Source organism: Sciurus vulgaris, assembly GCF_902686455.1.
Source record: "Sciurus vulgaris genome assembly, chromosome: 2".
In the NCBI taxonomy this organism is placed as follows: domain Eukaryota; kingdom Metazoa; phylum Chordata; class Mammalia; order Rodentia; family Sciuridae; genus Sciurus; species Sciurus vulgaris.
This window is the reverse complement of record NC_136462.1, coordinates 38,577,743-38,598,993: the sequence shown is the minus strand read 5'-3', so window position 1 is coordinate 38,598,993 and position 21,251 is coordinate 38,577,743. Positions and strand designations below refer to the sequence as shown.

Here is a 21,251-nt window from a genome sequence, read left to right as displayed (position 1 = left end):
TCAGCATTCCTCTTCTAAGTATTTACCTAAGAGAAATGCAGACTTACATTCACACAAAAACCTCTATGAAAATATTTATGGTGGCTTTATTTATACTGACCTGAAACTGGAAACAACCTAAATGTTCATCAACTGGTGAATGGTTCTACCAAACACAGTACCTCCATACAATGGAATTCTACTTACTGATAAAAAAATGTCAAGAAAAATAAAAAACAATTTACAGAAGAAATGTACATGGAAATGAGTGAATTTCATTGCATGTAAATTAAGCCTCAAAAAATCTAAAAACAAAATAATAAGACTAAAAATATAAACAAACATGACTAAAAAATTCTAGAGCATCTACTACCTGGCAGACCCATTGTTATTAACTGTTCTGACAATAATAGTGATGTAGAATAATTATTTCAGCTTATTTTTCAGTAATGGGAGGGTTTTCTCAAGCAAGCTACTGTAATGGAGGCTATAAATATGGTATATACATGAATTCTGCCCTCAGGTTGCCTAAGATATAGTATAAATAATGACAGAATAAGACAGAATTATGTAAACGTCAAAAGGGAAGCATAAATAAAGTGCCATGGGATTTCAGAGGTAGGAAAGAATATTTAAAGCTAGAGAAACTAGAGAAGAAGGAACAGTTTATAACAGGGAATGATGGTTTTTATTGTTCAATATAAACAACATTTATCAGAAGGTTTTCTCATGTGACTCCTCTTTGGTCCTTCTTACCACCCTGTGAGATAGGAAGGAGAGGTACTAATCTTAACTACAGATAGATAAACTAAGAGTTGGAGGTCAAGTTCTTGGGTAGCAGAGCCAAGGCTGGAACTCAGGTCTTCAGAGAGCATAGCTTGTGCCCTGTTCCATGGTGTGTCCATTCAGAAGCGGGGCCCTGCTTTCTCACAAGACAGACAGAGACTGTTGATGGTCCACTTCCACTTTGGATCCCTACAAGTGGTTGGCTGCTCCTTGCCTCTCTGGCCATTGAGAATACTCAATGTTACTAACACACTTATTTGAGTCTCTCTGCATATGGAAGGGACAGCAAAGAGTGCAGGGTTTTGTGGCATATATTTAGATTCATGGTTTAAATACTAAAAAAGCAAAAGTCTTTAAAGGCACAGAGATAATACTGGCTGCTTCAAATGCATGATCATCAACATAACCAAGCTTTGTAGTGCAAATTCAGAAAGCTGTGCTCACTCTTGGAGGGGACCAGTTCCTAAAAAGAACCCTAAGGCATTCCAAGGAGCCTCCTTGTGACTGGAAGGAGAACCCATGTTCACACACTCCTGGCCAAGCCACGGCTCCCAGAGCACTTTCTGCACCATTCCTTCACACGCGGCACACACGCACCGAGCTCCTTGCTTCTGGAGTTCACGTGTCAAGCACTGGACTAATGAACGGCAGCAACAGAGCAGTCCTCTAGGGAAGAGGCCCTAGCACCAGAGGGATGTTGTCTACCGCATGTACATTTGCTGCTATCTCCATCCTTTCATCACTAACTTAAAAAATAATGTGATGCAGTATCAATACGAATATCAATTAAATATTTCCTAAGTGGGTGCTGTATCTGTGCCCTTAAGGAGAGCACATTCCTTATTGGCACAGCTGGAGAAACTGGCTCCTGCTCTCTATGCTCTAGATTTCCCACCCGGCTCTCTGATATGAAGGGAATATTTACTGACTGGGCTTTGCAAACACCATCACGTGGAATCCTCAGGACATCCCTGAGAGGAGGCCCCCTCCTTATCCCCACTTGACAGGTCAGGAAACTGAGGCTTAGAGTGTCAGCAACTTGCCCCAGCCTTTCATCCTGTAAGTGAAGGAGCTGGAATTCAAAGCCAGGCAGTCTGGCACATAGCCCTAGCCCCTTAAGTGCTGTGGTCACTGCCCCATCAGCCCAGCCTGACCCAAGCCCTCTGCAGGAAGGAATGTGGAGATCAAAGGAGTGGGGAGGTTATAAACAGTTTTTAAATCATCTGAGACAAATTCTTCCACATCCAGCTCAACACCAGGCAACAAGAGCATCAAAAAAAGCAACAGGAAAGAAAGATGATCTTTGCTGGGAGGCCCAAGAGGCCCTTTAGGGTCACAGCTAATCCACACCCTGGGATTTCAGAACACAAACAAACCAGGTCTCCAACCTGCACCAGATCCCCATTTCTTGTGAGGGTCACCAGGTACCTTTATCCCCAAATTGCCACAGACAGCAAGGTGAAGTAACATTATTGGAACAGACAATAGGCAGAGTCAGAAGGGAAATATGTAATCCCCCAGCACCCCTTTTACGTCCTACCTCTATGTTTTTAGGGCCTTTAAAAAAAAAAAAAAAAAAAAAAAAAAAAACACAGCACACATCCACTATTTGCAGAAGGGAAACCTCAGTGTGTGAACCAGAAGAGGGTTTCTAGCAGGTTTCCTGAGGCAGGCACGGTGGTTGATTAATACCCTCCTCGTATCTGCTAAAAAGCGCGGAAGTGTTATCATCTGGAAGCAGCTGGGACAAGGGTACCCCTAATTCTGAGGACTGTAGACAGGATACCCAGAAGCTACCAACTAGGCAGCATGTCGCCAACTCACCCAGAATCAGGCTGAGCTGCTTGCAGAGTAACTGCATCCACATTCCTCTCTCACGGCCACCTGACTCCAAATAGCTTGCATGGAAAAAGGGGCAGCAAGAGCCACTGAGTGCCAGCCATTCCTGGGAAGGCGCGTGCCTGTGTGGTCAGGGTAGTAGTGGACACATAAGCCAGGGTAGGTCATTTGAAAGGTGTGGAGAAGTGAGTGGTCATTGCTAAAATAGTCTTCGAGCAACTCCGAAGTGCCAGCCAGGCCCCAACGTTCCCTGGTACATGGTAGCAGCACTCCTCCATTAAGCAAGGGACAGTTTCCAGAAAGAAGCAGAGGGTAGTATGCAGGAGATTTGGTGCCAGAAATAGTAGACTAAAGTGACTTTGGGGGAGTCCACCAGGCCATGTTGCATGGTAGTTAGGCACATCTGGAGTTATAGTCCCTGGGGATAATTCTGGACTTAGTCACTTACTAGTTGTGTGGACTTGGGCACTTATTTAAACTCGTTAAGCATCTATATTTTTCATCTATAAAGTGGAGTTAATGACAGTCATCATCTCCCAACACTGTTGTTTGGATCAAGTGAGATAATGTGTTCAAAGCCTTTGACAGAGCTCCTGGCAGACAACTGACGTGCGGGCTATTGACACTGCTGTAAGTCAGGGAAGAACAAATGGTTAACCCCTTTTTGTGCCTCAGTTTCTCCAAGCTATAAAACAGCAACAATTCTCCCCTCTGTTCAAGGCACTTATAAGAGAGGACATTAGAAGTAGAGGGATTTTTGTTGTTGTTGTTGTTTGTTTTTTCCTTTTTTTGTCATCAGAAATATGTTATCCAATGTTCACATGGCACCTACACAGGTACTGGCCATTGTGCCCTGTATAACTGTGTAGAGTCCCCAAATATTGGATGACAGATTTCTGATTAAACAAGTAGCATACACTTTGGCACTGCTCATGGCTTTTACGGTGCCAGAAGCAGACATGAGAAATCCATTTCCCACCATGATGTTCCAGACACGTCTGTGGAAGAGAAGCTCAGAGGAAGGATGCACAGCAGCCACACAATTAGTTATCACTCAAGATGGCCATGCTGCACTCCCTTCTTTCCTTCAGAAATAGGAAGAAAGATGCTTTTACTCCACTGGGGGGAAAAAAATCAATGTCTGAATTTTTGCCACAATTCTTCACAACAAACCAAGCAGGCACTTCATTACTTCCTCATTGCTACTTGGTCACAGCCCATCACGGAGCCCTACTTCCATCAGACCTCTGCAGCTAAGAGAAAGGCCTGCGTGTGACATTCTGTGGAGAGTTAGTTCAGACTCCAGGCTTGTGCTGGTGGCTGCCTCCTTTGGACAAAGGCCACCAGCTTTCAAGTCCACTGAGGAGCTGGGCTCAGAGATGAGTGGGTTTGCATAGCAGGAAAGCTGCCTGGCTCACTTCAGCGGAACACCTCACCTGGCTGGTTGTCAGCTTCAGAAAAACCAGAATCCGCCTCCTGTTCTTAGCATTCACTGGTGGGCCTTGACCCAAACCCGTCCATGCTCCATTCAGAATTTGCCCATTCTTTCGAGTGGACCTTGCATGCAGCCACTGCTGTCCATAGCCTTCCATACCAGAAAAGAACTGTGTTTTAGTCTGTGTGTAGACAGTACTATTATTAGTGTGTACTATTACTGTGTCTGTCAACACAGTATGTTTTATTAGATTTTGTGAGGGGAAGGGCAGAATACTAGGGATTGAACCCAGTGTTGCTCTACCACTGAGATACACATCCTCAGACTTTTATTATTTTTTATATTGAAACAGGGCCTAACTTCCAATCCTCCCACCTCAGCCTCCTGAGTCACTGGGATTACAGGCATATGTCACCATGCCTGGATCTATTAGTTTTTGTTTTTGTTTTTTTTTCTTAAAAATTTTTTAGTTGTCAATGGATATTTATTTATTTATTTATTTATATGTAGTGCTGAGAATTGAACCCAATGCCTCACACATGCTAGGCAAGCACTCTACCACTGAGCCACAACCCCAGCCCCTAGAATATTTTTATATATAAAAGTGATATATGCCAGGCCTTCAGGAAATCCCAACACAAAAAGGCTGCAGTTCAGATCCAACAATAGTGGAGTCTTCCCATCCTCAAAATATACATCCCAGCTGAAAAGAGGACCCTCATGATGAACCATATATGATGGTCTTGGTCTCTGAGAGCAGCTTAGCAGGAATTGTGGCATAAAAATGATGAGCTAGGAAACCCACCCTGTGTCTGTTTTTACAGGTACCCTTGACTTTTTACATTCAGAGAATGAATGTCTCAGTTGTGAATTATCTACACATATGTGAAGGGATTGGGTCCCTGACACACACCAGGAATTTGTATCTCCAACAACAGACTTGTAAAACACCAGTGACGAGAACGATAATAACCATATTTAGTGCATGTGAGGCTAAAAGCCCAATGGAATACCTCCTGCTGTCATTACCAGCAGAGCCTATGAGCGATTTTCATCCTGTTTTATAAATGTAGAAACTGAAGCTTACAGAATAAGGAGCCTGCCCAAGGTCACACACAGCGAGAAGCAAAGGGTGAAGTGTGACCTAGCCTGCCTAATGCCGGTCTGACAATCACTTTTGTATGAATTGCCTCTAATGAAAAATTTCAACTTTGTTAGCAATCCAGTAATTCACATAAACACTTAGTAGGGCCTTAATTGAAAGGAAACGTGAAAAAGATGCTATGGTTTCCCATAAATACCTCCTATTTGTAAAAGTCAGATTTACTATTCTCCTCCCCCTCTTCCTATCCCATTTCTATTAAAAAAAAAAAAAAAAAAAAAAATCCCAAACACATCCAAATCACATTCCAGGGACAACACCTGCTCGTCACGTTTGGAAAGATGTCTGGTTCCTGTTCCTTTTAGCCAGGAAGCTACTTTTAAAATGGAAAGGAAGCTGCTGCTCCTAAAAGTCTTGAGTGTTTCATGTCACTAGCCTGACCGCAGAGTCCTGTGTCCTTGAATTGCTGCTGCCATCCTACACACAGCGCTCTCTTGTTAAAGAGACAGACATGGAAAGAAGCAAAATGCTAGGCAAATGAACTATCCAAAGTCATCCATCACCAAACCAAGCTGGGGCTCCCTGTGTGTAATGAACTCCTCCTGAGCCCCCACCCCATTATCTAGGCATGGCAGAACTGGCCTGCTCCCCTTCCTTATCTCTTTGTGCCCCTACACAGTTTGCTCCACCCACTGCATGTGAATGTCCTTATCAGTAATATCCACTTAACAAGTTTGGGCCTTTGAACAGAAGTAGCTCCTTAGCCCGCCAAAAGACAGATGATTCTATGAGTGCCTATTGGAACGTGTATTACAAACACATACACAAAGCTTGTAGGCACAGAACAGATGCTGACTGCATGGCATCAGTGGCCAGGCATCTTTGGAAACTACATACCTTATTCATAAGCGAGGTCTTTGCCCATCTGCTAACATACTCACCCATCCCCTTATCCATATCAACCAGAAAATAAGGAGAAGGAAACTCTATGAATGATGGTTAATTCATTCCACATATCTTCTGAGCACAATGCTCCATTCTCAAATGTCAAGTTTCACCAAACTATAGGATTCCAGAGATGAAAAGCCAGAGGTTTTCCTGAGGCCCTTCTGTGACACTAGTATCAGGAGACAGTGGGATTACCCACTCCCAGACTCGCCAAGCTGCTGCAGCCTTTGACAACATGACATTATCGTCTTCTGGGGATCAGAAGTTTCTGTGTGTGTCTGACACTGTGAAATGATGAACTCTGCCACAGGCTCATCTACTCTCTTCAGTTTTGAGTCAAATTATTTTTGAAGCTTTAAAAATTGTATGCTTTTGGGGCTGGGGATGTGGCTCAAGGGTAGCCCACTTGCCTGGCATGCATTAGGCTCTGAGTTCCATTTCTGACACCACCAAAACAAGAAAACAACAATAATAGAAAAAAAGTTCTTCATAAAAACTTACCATTTTGATTTTTTAATGAATATAGGTGATAAATACAATACGGTCAGGCATAAGGGCCAGTATCAATATTTTTCAATCCATTTTACATTTTGTACATAAAGTAGGCAGATCATGCCGTTTAAATAAGTTTGTATTGGCTTCATGGTCTTTAAAAGATTGAATACCACCAACGTTAAGTGCTGTTGCAACCACAGCACAAAGCACCTAGCGCAACACTAGACACTTCGTCCCTGTATCACCCTGTGATCGGAATGAAAGCAGAGAACTGTTACTCCTGACTTGTGGTAAGTAACTTGATTATAATGCATCAGGATGGCTGGAATTCCCTTCTCCCTACACAGAGAAGTCTGATCTCAACCACAGAACAAAGACTACACGGTAATTAAACACCCTGCCCCAGAAGTGGAGCAGGGAATGGACCTCATTCTCTGTAAACCCTTTGAAAGGGTAAGGAAACATTGGGGGTGGGAGGGGGAGGGAGAGTTGGAGAGACCTTCAAAAGTGGAGTATGTGATATTTAGGCTGTGTGTGCAAGATTAATGGGACCTCATACTTTGCAAAGCATGCTTGGGTACAGGGGTCTAGATGACACAGCCGCAGAGAGCCTGTGCTGTGTCAGAGGGAGCGGGACCCCGGCTCCTGCAAGGGCAGCTGAATGCACAGGTTGTCAGTATCCATAGCTGGGCGAAAAGCACAGGCAGATACCTGTGTGTACCTCTGCGGCAGCAGCTGATTAATTCAATTCATATTCATTGAGCACCTGGGGGGCTCAGGGCCCCATACTGTGAGCAAAGAAGGACAGCATCGGTTGCCTTCAGGGAACTCATGGTCTCATTACAAGAAGACAATGGGGGGGAGAGAACATAAGTAGGTATATTCAGGTACGAATAATTGGGTCTAAATACAGATGTGGCCTTGGTCTCTCTGAGCCTTCACAATCTTGGATGCTCACAGCAGTCAATTCAACCAGCAGATCCCAATCTGCTCTGGAGTTCTGCGATAAGGTGAAAGTGAACATCGGGAGCTCCTGCCACAGCTTTGGAACACAGGAGCAGTGTGTGTAGCCAGGGAAGTACTTGCTGGCAACAAGGACATCAGCTTCAAGGGCTGTCTGTGGTCTTGACCTTGAGCTTCCCGGAACCAATCACCCACCTGTCATGCCTCCATCCCCCTATTTCTTAACAGTCACAAAAGTCACTATCCATGTGTAGGGTCATTGCAGGATGTGACTTCCCCAGTTTTTCGCAAGCTTAGAACTCAACTAGCTTTCTGGTCTTCTCTGCTGAAAACATCAGAGGTCAAAATCCTGGGCACATGAGAACATGGGTTTCACCCACATGAAGAAGAGTGGGCAGCCTAGGCAGTGGCACATGACTAATCCCAGCAACTCAGGAGGCTGAGGCAGGAGGGTCGCAAGTTCAAGGCCAGCTTCAACAACTTAGTGAGACCCTGTCTCAGAATAAAAAAAATAAAAAGGACTGGGAATGTAGCTCAGTAGTAAAGTGTCTCTGGGTTCAATCCCCAGTACCAAAAAAAAAGTGGGCAGAACATATCTACAGGCAGCCTTCTTCCAAGTACAAGATGGAGTCTCGGCATGAGAGGACCCTATACAGGCATCTGGGGAAGGGGAGATTTTCAAACCTATGTCCAGGGGGATCGGTGGGGGGATGGGTGGACAAGTAGGGAAAAGCCCATTCATCTAGTTTTCAGACACCTGTCCAGGTTGGCTATAGCTCCTCTCTACTGGCTTAGCATCAAAACATTGACCCAGAAGTGGGAATCAAGGGCCTGAGAGGAACCACCAAACTCCTAGGTCAAAACATCAAGTAGAGCCCAAGAAAGTTTTGAGATGACAACATTTACTACCATGAGACACCAAGCCAGCTGGTGGGAAATGCTGACCTGTCACATTGCCTTCCTTTTCTGGCCAGATTCTAAATAAATCACTTGAAACTCACTGCAGAGTTCATGCCTACTGGAGCATCCCACCCTGTGCTGTGGTGCCACTCAGCACAGACCAGCTCTGACTGGTACTGTGCCTTGTCTCCCAGGTTCTCACACCCCGGGGGCACACCCTCTCCCTCTGGGGTGAGGCTGGGGAGGCGTGCCACACCTCTGCTTCCTCCTCCATCCGTGGTGGCCAGGAGACCGCAGGCATCTTTCACCTTGAGGTGCTCTCCTCCCTCTCATCTGCATGCCCCTGTTTATACTGATTGATCATCCAAGGTCACTCTCATATATCTTCTGAAAATAGGAAAGTCTGTGTTCCCCTTTGATAATCTTTCCTAGTGACTCATAAGTGTCCCATTTATATGTTTTATGTATTGATTTCACACCTTGACTACTTTTTAAAAACAACAAACAGCCAGGTGTGGTGGTGCATGCCTATAATCCCAGTAGCTTGGTAGGCTGAGGCAGGAGGATTGCAAGTTCAAAGCCAGCCTTAGTAACTTAGTGAGGCTCTAGCAACACAGTGAGACCCTGTCTCTAAATAAAATATATTTGTAAAAAGGGCTGGGATATGGCTCAGTGGTTAAGAGGCCCTGGGTTCAATCCCTAGTACCAAAAACAAAACACAAAAACAACCACCACCACCAGCACCAAATGATGGTTTCTCTTTCTTTACTTTCACCAAAGGTAGAAATCTGATGAGAGACACTCTGTTGCTTTCTGGTGTCTATCCAAATCCCTTTAACCTTTTATTGTGAGTCCAATTTTAAAAATTCATAGCCGAGTGCAGAGGCACACACCGTTAATCCCAGAAATTTGGGAGGCTGAGGCAGGAAGATTGCAAGTTTGAAACCAGCCTGAGCAACTTAGTAAGACCCTGTCTCAAATTTTTTAAAAAGGGCTGGGTATAACTCAGTGGTATAGTGCCCCTGGTTTCAATCCCCAGTAGTGGGGGAAAAAAATCACAGTCATGTTCTTTGCTGTCGTTACTCTTAATTCCCCTCATTTCTCTCTAACAGGAGCTCCCAAAGGAGATTTTAGCCCACACAGAAAGCTGGCCAGATGTTCTGAGAGGATGACTTCTCGAACGGCTCCTCTCTACCATTTCAATATTGTTACTACATCACTTAGTCATTTTCAGTTCATGATTTAAATAAGTAGTGGCAGTAGGGCACATAATCCCTCTCAGATATTTGATTTTATTCAATATTGTTCAGTCAATTATTGTGCACATTATACAGTTATGGAATTAGAAAACTGCAAGATACCTCTACAAGTTAACTAGTTCTGTATCTACTCACCCCACCAGTGCAGAGTCCAGTTGCTTTTATTTTATTTACTACTTTTCAACCTATGATCCATCAAGGTAGCTTTGATTTAATTAGAGCATATAGAGAGAAGTTCCAAGACTTTCAAAACATACATTTTTAGAGTAGAAAAGCAAAAAAGATAAATAAGGGCTGGTGATTTAATAGCCACACAACAGTCTTGACTCAGGTCATCAAGTTTATGTTAAACAACTGACTTTTGATGAGCACCTACTATGTGCAAGCACTATGTGAGGCTCTATGGGGGTATATCCTTTACACTCACATTATCCAGTCTAATGTAACAGGCATCATATGGACCATCATCCCTTATCTTCAACAATTCTGACATTCTAAAAGCAAAAAAGTTATTTATAATTTATTTGGTGGCAAAATCTGCCCTAAATTGAAGTTAGGCTAAGTTATAATTTTTATTTACCCTCTTTTGCATAAATATTCACAAGGTCTGTTATAAAAATAATATGTTTGATTATGAGACACCCTCAACACTTTGTGACATTTCACATCTAAGAAATTCTAAAATTCTAAAATACAGATTCCCTACTGACTTCTAACGGGACCATGAAACTGAAAGTCATGATGCAAAGGGAACTGCACAAGCTCAAGCTTCCCCTCTGAGTGCAGAATTAGGCAAAAGGTATGTAAAAATTAAATTAATTAAAAATTTTAAAAAGGTGTTTTAGCCCTGTTACTATTTTGGTTCTCACTATTATATCTTAAAAACTACTCTATAAATAACAAGTGTCACATAATATTTATTTTTTAAAATATTTTTTAGATGTTGATAGGCCTTTAATTTTTATTCATTTATTTATATGCGATGCTGAGAATCAAACCCAGTGTCATACATGCCAGGCAAGCGCTCTACCACCGAGCTACAACCTCAGCCCCAGTCACATAATATTTAAGTTTACCTAATCCATTTGAAAAAAGATAGGAACAATGACAACAATATAATCGGAAATTTCAGTCCCACTTTCATGAAAACCTGGATGGTAGAACCTGACTCAGTCCAGACAAAGTAATATCTCTGCCTCCTGTTTCACATTTTTACCTCCCGAATGGAATCCTCCTCATTTCAGTTCATTTCTTTAACTCCACTGTCAGGGATTCCAGGTTATTATCAAGATGAAGGCCACTACTAGGGTGAAGTCACCCTCAGAATAAAGTAAGGGCATGTTCTGTTTTTATTAACCAAAATTCACCTTTGTGGCCACTGTTATCAGGAGGCAAGGAAGAGGGCCTGTGTTTATGGCAGTCAGTTCACCCCAAGCAATAAGTAGTCCTTGAGTTCCAGATTTGACCCACGATGCTACAGTCAGCAGACCTCTGGTCTACTAGAGTATTGACCCATCTCATGCCACATGGGCTCTACTATTCAAAGACAAAATTTAAACCAGGCACGGTGGCTCATGCCTTAATCCCAGTGCCTTAGGAGGCTAAGGCAGGAGGATCACAAGTTCAAAGCCAGACTCAGCAACTTAGCAAGGCCCTAAGCAACTTCTTGAGACCCTGGGCCTAAACAAAGTATAAAAAAGGGTGGGAGATGGGGCTCAGTGGTTAAGTGCCCTTGGATTCAATTCCTGATACTAAAAAAAGACAAAGTTTAGCATAACTTGGGTCTTTTGATCACTCACTCTACAGGGCAGGGTCTAAAACTACAAGTTGGTTATTACTCTGGACCAGAAATTATCAGATGACATGCCCCAGACTGTTTTTGTACAGCCCATGGGCTAGATTCTGCATTTCTTAAAATATTTTTTTTTTGGTTATAGGTGGACACAATACCTTTATTTTATATATTTATTTTTATGTGGTGCTGCAAATCGAGCCCGGTGTCTCACAGATGCTAGGCAAGCACTCTACTGCTGAACTACAACCCCAGCTCCAAGATTCTGCATTTTTAAAGGATTATAAAACAAACAAACAAACATATGTGTAAGAGACCATATGACTCATGAGACTGAAAATATTTACTATCTAGCCCTTCACGGAAAAAGTTCACTGACCCTACTTTCTCACCTGTGAAGAGTGAAGGGAAGTCTGAATGCCTACAGAGGTCAAACGCCCACATCTGACTGCTTGTATGGCTCATCACTACTGGGACACAGGAGAGGGGACATCAGATGGGCTGATGAGTGACTTCCAAAGCAGTCACAGAATATGGACCTCCCCAGACCCTGTCCACACACACCTTTGGATCTCATCTTGGAACTCTCCAGCAGGATTTCAGAACTAGCTGATTCAACCTCAGACTTATTTTTAAGACAGCCCACTTTTTCTTACAGTACCTTTCCCCCTTCACGTCCATACAGACACATCAGCAAACACCTTAGAGTGTTTCAGGCCACTCCTGCCTGAAACACCCAGCCCCCACCCCTGCCCCTGACAAACCCTGGCTTCTTCCAGAGTCCCATGACCTGGGCTCAGCCACTAGTTCCAGTTCTTGGAAGAAACCAAATAATAGAACAACAACCCTGGGCTGGGGATATAGCTCAGTTGGTAGAGTGCTTTCGAGCACAAGACCCTGGGTTCAATCCCCAGCACTGCAAATAAATAAATAAATAATAAAGAAAAAGAACAACAACCCTTTGTATTTTCTCCCATTCTCTAGGTAACCTGTCAATGTGAAAATTTTGCAGCTGACAAAGTTGTTTTTATGGTGATCCCAGCTTTTCCTCCTTCTTAATGACCTCCTTTCCCCAATGAGTTCATAATTCTTTCTGCTCTCCTTTTCCTCCTATCAAATCCTGTTCTTTTTAGGTGCCAATGGTGATCAGAGTTTGAAAGGTTCACATCCTCATCACACAGGGTAACAGTTGGAGGACCCGGTGATTAAATAAAGTGACAAAGGTCACAGAAATGACATTAGAGATAGAAGAAGTATTAAACATGAGATGAATTTGACCCCAATCTGGTCCTTCTTGCTGTCTACCTACATGCCATATTCTTTACAAACTTGACACAGTTTCCCAGGTAATAGCGCACTTCCCATAGACATATCCAGAGAAAGCTGTGTGTGGTGCGTGCCTGTAATCCCAAGTGACTCAGGAGAATCGCAAGTTTAAGGTCAGCCTCAGAAACTCAGAGAGGCCCTAGAAACTTAGCAAGACCTCATCTCAAAATAAAAAATAAAAAAGGCTGGGTTCAATCCCCAGCACCAAAAGAAAGAAAGAAAAAAAAAAAAGTGTCCAGAGAGACCCACCACTTACTCTCATAGCCACTTTTGGATTCTTTTTACCTTAAGGACAAATAAGTCTATCAAGCCCACCAAGCAACATAAAGAAAAAAGTTGGACACATAGTTTTGAAGGTTCATGCATGTTATCTCTGTTAACAGAAAGGCAGTACAAGAACTAAGAGCCAGGCTCTAGAGCAGATTGCTGAATTCAAATCCCAGCTCTGCTACTCATGAGCTACGTAACCTTGGACAAAATAACTTAACCTCCGTACCTTGGCTTCTTCTACTACAAAATGGGACTACTAACATTATCTACTTTATGGGGTTGTTGTACAACTTATAGACTTCACTTATGAAAGTACCTACAACAAACCTGGCACCGAGAAAGAGTGCAATACATGCAATACATGCCAGTATCAGTAGTAGAAGTGGTATGAGTCTGTCCCTCAATCCCACTGCTTGCAGCTCAGTCTTTCTTTCTCAGTCTTTTAAAAGACATGCTATGGGGCTAGGATCCTGGCTCAGTGGTAGAGCACTTGCCTAGCACATGTGAGGCACTGGGTTCCATCCTCAGCACCACTTATAAATTTAAAAAAATAAATATATTGTGTCCATCTACAACTAAAAATATTTAAAAATAAATTAATTAATTAAATAAAAGGCATGCTATGTGGCAGGCCTTCGCTGGGCATGGAGGTTTTACAAAGATGACTGTATAAGTTGGTCCCTGCCCTTAGCAGCTTGTAACTGAGCATTTGAGACAGTCATGAAACAGGCTAGGCTCTAATAGCATATGATGAAGACAAGGAGAGAGAAACACCCAGGCTCTGTGGCGCACACAGCTGCATACTGAAACCCTTCTGCAAGGATGGGAAGGTGGAGCAGAGCTGAGGTTTAGTGTTTGTTTGTTCTGATTTTTCTTTTCAGTGCTGGGGATTGAACTCAGGGCCTTACGAATGCTAGGGAAGTGTTCTATCACTGATTCCCATTCCCATTCCCATTCCCAGCCCTTTTTATTTTTTACTTTGAGACACGGTTTCACTCACTAAATTGCCTAGGCTGGCCTTGAACTTGTGAATATGCTGGCCTTGAACTTGTGAATATGCTGGCCTTGAACTTGTGAACTGGCCTCAGCCTCCCAAGTCACTGGGATTACAGGCGTGCACCGCCGTGCCTGGCTCAGAGCTGAGTCTTTGAGGAGCAGGAGTGACCTAGACATATTGGGGGAGATGGAGATGCAGAGGCCAGCAAGGTAGGCAAGGGCACTCTGAGTAGGAGGAAGCTGAAGCAAAGGCGGGAAAGGACAGAAGGAAGGAAGGGACAGCCTGAGTCCATGGAGGCCACCAATGGGCCCTTTGACCACATGCTAAGGAACTCGAGTAATGCAGGGTTCTAAGTGGAATGACATGGGTAGGTTTGCCTTCTGGAAGGAGCCCTCTGGCAGGTGGATAGAGAGATTGATTTAAAAGAAGAAGGGACAAGATCACAGGCAGAGAAAACGATAAGGATGCTACTGAAGTCATTCTGATAAGAGATGATGTGGGCATGAACTAGTGCTTTGGAAGCCAAAATGGTGAAAAAAGGTCATATTACAAAACTAGGATGTGGGTGGGTGAGTGGGGATGGCAAGTGAGAATAAGGGAGGAGTCGAGGATGACTTCTCCAACTTAGATGACCAAGGGGACAGTGGTCCTATCAACCAGTTTGGTGATTACCAGAAAGGGAGGACGTTTTACAGAGGAGATGATGAGTCCATTGTGTCAAAAATAGGTATCAAGCCCTGATGCCGTAGTAGCCATGGCGTTAGGTGTAAGAGAAGCAAAACAGAAGCTCTTTGGGTTTTGGCACTTTCGGTCCAGTGAGAAAGACAAATAGCTAATGAATTATTATAAACAATTAATTTATAATTTGCAGATTGCAGGGTGCTGCAGAGAAGTATAGGTATTAGGCAAATGTTGATAGGCTTTGCCTAGATGGGGTATTGGGGAAGGTTTCCCTGAGGAAGTGGCCTTTAAATGAATACCTATGACAAAGTAGATAAAGAATGAGTAAAGATCATGTGCAAGGTATGCAGCATAAATCTTGGACATCCTGTGGGATGTGTGGGTGGAAATGCTTAGCCTGAGTTCAGACATCGAGTCCTGGAGCTAGAGAAATGACTGGAGGTAGGAGCTATTTAGGGTCATCTGCAGTATATATGGCAGCAAAAACACCAAAAGTGGGTAATATCATAAAAGGGTGTATGGTAGTGCCCAGAATGGCAGCTGAGAACAGATCCTGGGAACTTCTTCCTTGGGGTGTGCCTTCAAAGAACAAGGCAAATGAGGAGATGGCCACATCAGGAAGTCTCAGGGGAGACGTTTCCAGAAGCAGGGAGTAAACAACAGTGTCCAGTATTCCCAGAGAGTTTTAGTTATTCACAACTGGTGACCACAGGGGGAACAGTTCCCGTAGAGCTCCAGTCCAGTGGCAGCAGGGAGTGGAATAAACGAGAGTAAAATAATGAGTGTATCTCATTCCTTCAACATGTTTGATGGGAGGAGGTAAGGGGAGTTGGAGATGGGTAGACGGGGAGGAGCGGCCAAGGGGTTGTTTTGTTCAATGGAAGAATCCTGACCTTGTCTGTAGGCTACTGAAAAACAGTTAGCAAAGGGGAAGGATTGAAGATTGGTGCTATGTGCCGGGCCTGAAGAGTTTTGGAATGTTTCTTATGTCTACTGACCTAGTATCTCACACACAGTGGGATCTTAGTAAAATCTAATCTTTGGGCAAAATCATCCAATAGCCTTCTGGACCCTTGACGAGAGATGGTTCTCTTTCCATCAGAGGGTACAACTCTGTATCCCCTAAATCAGTTACACATTAGCTGGTCTTGTGGAACTAGCTAGCTAGGTCGGGCAGAGCCTAGAAAGTCACATGGGTGAGAGGACAGCACCTCAGATTACTCCCCAACCCGTCTTCCAGGATGCTGGGTGGCTCAACCCCTGCTTGAGGTCAAGGTCTTACCCTTCATTAAGGGGAAAACTGAGAAACTTGGTATTATTTCCTGGTGAACAGAATAGCAGTTGCTACCTCACCCCAGAAACTCTCCTAAAATGGGGCCTCTGTGCACAGGGAGGCTGGCTGAGAAGGGCCGCTGATGCCCCTCAGATGGGCCAGGCCCCGTGATCACCCCTTTCAGAAGTGGTGCCTAAATGAGATCATCCTGGGGCCCTTGCCCTGAATTTGTGGCAACTTGCCAGAAAGCAGGTGCTTTTACAACTACGCTGTGGTCGAAGCGCATGGACACCTGGAAAAATGCTTTAAGCAGAGAATAAAATAAAATAAGAGAGAAGCAAAAGTTTAAAAAAGCAAAAAGAGAGGGAGAGGAAGAGGGAGAAGCACACAGAAGACAGACAGCCAACAAGGTGTCTACGAGAAGAAAAATCTAGCAAGAACTACTGCTCTTACCACAAGGTAGATCAACACAGAGCGCCAGCTGCCAGATCCTGCATCATCACTAGGAAGAACTTATTCTAAACACTACTACTTGTGAAAAGTGAAAATAAAAGTCTAACCAGTTATTCTTAATGATTTGAGGAGAATACAGATAAATTGTATTAGATAAGATATTTTTATCATGAGATACCTAAGGTCATGGACCCTGCTGTCCTAACTCAACAAAATAGGAGAGAAATGGGAACTCTTCTGCACAAGTGGCCTCCACACATTCTTCTTGAAGCTGCTGGGACCATGAAACTCATGGAAAATTAAATACACAACAAAGGAAGAAATGAGGGAACAAAGGGTGTGCCTGAGAGCACCCTTCTAGGGCCCCAGAGGGACCTGCTGGAGCTTCCCAGAGCCTCCTGTAGGGCTGGAGCAGGGGCACCCTGGTAGGACACCTGCGTAGTGCTGCTGAGAGCTCAGGGCTGGGACGCAGGGCAGAGTGAGGAAGCACTGGCCAAAGCCCAGGCCCGGCCTGAGGAGCGAGGCCTGGCAGATGGTGAGGATACTCACGGCCCAGCTGGCCTCAGAGCCTTCTTGCCCAGTTCAGGGGAGGGGAAAAATGGGAGAAAAAGAGGTTAAGAAAAAATGGAGGTTTCAAAAAGGAAAGCAGGGGCCTGAGGCTGAGGTCTGTAGCTCCTGCTGGCTTAAACAGGAAAAACTCTAAAGCCCAGGCCTCTGGCTCCAGGGACAGACAGGACTACTGTTGTTTACTAGGCAACTCACCTCCTGGGAAAGGAGCTTCCTGATGCTCACATTACAAGGCTGGGCCTAGAGCCCTTCCTGACCCTTCTTCACGGGGGACTCTTCACAGCTGCCACCTGAGAGGGAACATCCGGCTGCAGGGAGGGAGGAGCCCACCATTGAGATCCTATCCTTACATCAACTTTCAACAGCACCCGCCTCTGAGCCATCGGCGGTGATGTCCCCCAAGAAGTTTAGTCAAACATAGCAAGGAAGCAAGGGTTTCAAGGTGTTGAAGGGAAAATTCAGATCTGTTAATAACTTTAGGATACTCTGGGCAAATCATTTCTCTGACTCAAAATCCTTCTTCTATAGGCTGGGGCTATAGCTCAGTTGGCAGAGTGCTTGCCTGTCAAGCACAAGGCCCTGGGTTCGATCCCCAGCACAGAAAAAATAAATAAATAAATAAATAAATAAATGAATAAATAAAATCCTTCTTCCATTTGAAAAGGAAAGGATCATACTACCCAACCTTCCCCAAAAGAACTAGCAAGAACAGCCAGGCTCCATGGCACATGCCTGTAATCCCAGTGGCCTGGGAAGCAGAAGGCAGGAGGATTACAAGTTCAAAGCCAGCTCAGCAATTCAGCAAGACTCTAAGCAACTTAGCAAGACCTTGTCTCAAAATAAAAAAATATTTTAAAAGGGCTGGGGTAAAGACAGTGGAATGAAACTGAAATAATTTTCCTACACATTTATATGAATACACCATAGTGAATCCCACCATCATGTACCTCCATAAGAATGGGGTCCTAACTAGATAGAATAAGATATATTCCGTGCTTGCATAATCATATCAAAATAAATTCTGCTATCATATATAACTAAAAAGAACCTTTTAAAAAGATGGGGGATGGGGTTCTGGGGATTTGGCTCAGTGGTTGAGGGCCCCTGGGTTCAAACCCTGATACAAAAAAAAAGAACTAGCAAGAGCAAATTGTATGCCTTAAGTTTACTAACACCTCCCAGGCAGAACGCATCTTTCATGCAAGGCAGTGAACTATTCCCGGGGTTTATGGAATACCCATTCATACAAAGGTTCAAGACACCTCCAGGGAGATGGGCTCTGTTAAAAGGCAGGTGTCCTTTTAACATTTCTGGGTTGGCATCAGAGAGAGACAATTCAGCCTCCAGTGTGGGAGAACTGCTGTCAGGGGCCACAAAGGTCACTGGCTCAAAAGATCAAATGCAAACTGCTTCTACTGTTGATAGCTCCGAGGCCCTGGACAAGTTCACTACCTGTGTGTGCAGGGAATAATGTTCTTGGTTTGGGACTCAAAGAAAATGAGAGTTCCATGCTTTAATTGCCTTATCATTTCTCCATGAGGTCCAGTGAAACCTGTTAAGGGATTAGCACCAGGAATCATAAACAAAGACTGGACCTCCAACCAAGTCACTCCAGGACTCTCAGTATGAAACCCCCAAATGCAGAATGTCCTCTGCAAGCAAACAGGGTACACAGCTTTGATAGTGAGGATGCCAGCAAGCTATCACCACATTAATCTGTGATAAGCCCTAAAATAAATTGGGAAAGTCTTTGCTTAGAAACTCTGTGGTGCACACTATGTCAATAATTAAACCACAAAGAACATTCCCTGACACGATTGCTGGATCTTGGGGTAGGGACAGATTCAGGGAAGCAATTAGAATGATTGGAAACAATTATCGTCTAGAAAATACAAATTATTTCTAGCACAAGGGGCCTTCAACAAGATATCTAAATTCTTACCCTAAATTTTTGTCTCATTATTTTATTTATTATCACCAGAAATAGAACCATTGGTTGCCAAAATAGTTATTTTCAAGGTTTTACATCATTATGGGTCCATTTCTAATAGAATCGTGGATGCAATGATTCTGTGGTCCTTTATAACACAGAATGAGATCAGCTAAACACTAACAAATTTGCTAATGAGAAGCAAATAGTGACTATAGTGACAATAGAAGCTAGCATTTTGGCTCAGTTATCAGGTGCCAGGCATCTGACACACATTTTTATCCTCACCATAGCACAATCCTATCTGCAAGGTGGGTATTATTATTCCCCACTTTACTAAGGAGGAAAATAAAGCTCAAAAAGATTAAATTACCTGCTGCAGTCACTCAGCTAGTGAGTGCTGGAACCTGGATTAGAAGCCGGGTCAGACCTTAGCCAAAGCATGCAGTGTCTCTGCCACACCAGGCGTTCCTACTAGAAATGAAGTTGCCTCGTAAGGAACGGAAATTTACTATTCACCGTACAATAAGCTGAGGACGAGAGGTACCAGGAAACATCAAGGAAAGAGGCTGCTGGAGCAGCCCTGTTGAGCTTGATTTTCATATAACTCTCTTAAAGGATAGGTAGGGCAAGTGACAGGGAAGTAGCAGGGTTAGCATAGTTTACAGAGAGGACCACAGGGGAAGCCAGCAGATACTAACAAGGGCACCATCTAGAGAAAATGGAAATTTGAGAAGGGATAAAAATGAGATCAAAGTCAGGGGCAGTGGGAAGCCCTGTGGGGGATGGGAAGGTAAGCAGAGCTCGACACCCACAGGTGTCTGGGAGATGAAAGAGGAATTGGAGAGGAAGCTGCAAGGGGACACCAAGTCAGTGAGAGAAAGGAAGGAGGAGAGAGAGCGGAAGGAAGGGATGGAGGGAGGAAAGAGGAAAAGCAAAAAAACAATGTGGCAATGTCATTCGGTCCTAGTTTCCTTCATGACAAAAGTTGGTGCCTGGACCCCATCTGGGAGCAGAGGTGGGGACTCCCCTGGGCCACAGGAAAGGTCTTTTCCTAACCTGTCAGTCTGTCAGAAAAGAATGGGGGAGAGCCTTCTACTTCCCCAACAAAACTTGGCCTCATTTTATTAGCCCTTAGTGAAAACAGAACACCCACCCTTAGCAGTTTGAAACTGGTCCATGTTATTGGATGAAGCAAAAACAAAACAAGAAAAGGAAAACAACCTAACTTGCCATCACTTAAATATTGATTAAATAAAGAATGATTCTTCCATCCAATAGAACATAATGGGACAGTTTGGAATGAGGTAAATCTATAGGTACGTATACATAGAAAGATCACTTTGATGTACTGAGTAAAATAACATATCTGTTAAAATGTATGTGAGGGGCTGGGGCTGTAGCTCAGTGGTAGAGCGCTTGCCTAGCATGTGTGAGGCAAGGGGTTCAATTCTCAGCACTACATAAAAAACAAACAAATAAAATAAAGGTATCGTGTCCATCTACAACTAAAAAATTTTTTTAAAAGCATGTGAAATTAAAATGTTTTCTGTAAAAATAAGGAGCAATTATATTTTACTGTATTATTTAGAATTACGGGAATATGCATGAAATTGTAATCAATGATTTCCAGATAAAGACGGTGGGCGATGGGAACTTTCATTTGTTATGTTTCATATTTCTGCAGTATGTTATATTTGTAAAACTTTGTATCACATTTGTAATCAGGAAGAAGAAGGAAAAGGAAAAAAAAATTAAGTGTCCCTGAAAAGACGATGAGTAAAAAGTTATCTTCCATCTCATCTCAATAAGAAAAGGTAAAATTGCCTAAGACTTAAAGAAATCAGACGTTTCCCACTGAATAAAATGCTTTAATCTCCTAGAAGCTAAGAGAATTACATCAAATATGGCCCAATCCTTGGGCTTCAGTCCTTCCCAAAAATAGAAGTCGGGATGGCAGAAGCTGGACTGCTTAGTTAAGAGCCCTTCTGCTCATCGGGCAAGAAGGAAATCCCCCAGTGACTGAACCAAGCAAAGAAAGTACGTTCACACCCAGAGAGCTTTCAGGAAACAAGATCTTCTCTTATCACCATCAACCAAGAGACTCATCTTTCACCAACTCATTGAATTAGCCCCTTTGTTCCCCCTAAAGGATCATCATATATTCATTTCTGCCTCTGCAGAACACCCAGGTGCCCCAGAATTCAGCACCGAGAGGCAAAGGAGCAGTTCCTGTAAAAACTTGTGCACATTTTC

The 21,251-nt window shown here is 43.6% G+C and overlaps 1 protein-coding gene across 2 annotated transcripts in view; it reads right to left on the bottom strand.

Moving 5' to 3' along the window:
- SPTB (spectrin beta, erythrocytic) overlaps positions 1 to 21,251 on the bottom strand; it is a 116,150-nt gene that overhangs the window by 76,103 nt on the left and 18,796 nt on the right. The window contains exon 1 of one of the 2 annotated variants that reach the window (XM_079127070.1): positions 2,590 to 2,662. The exons of the other annotated variant lie outside the window; for it this stretch is intronic. The gene's annotated coding sequence lies outside the window, so the exon portion shown is untranslated. Of the gene's footprint in view, positions 1 to 2,589; positions 2,663 to 21,251 lie in introns of those variants that run through there. 2 annotated transcript variants of the gene reach the window in all.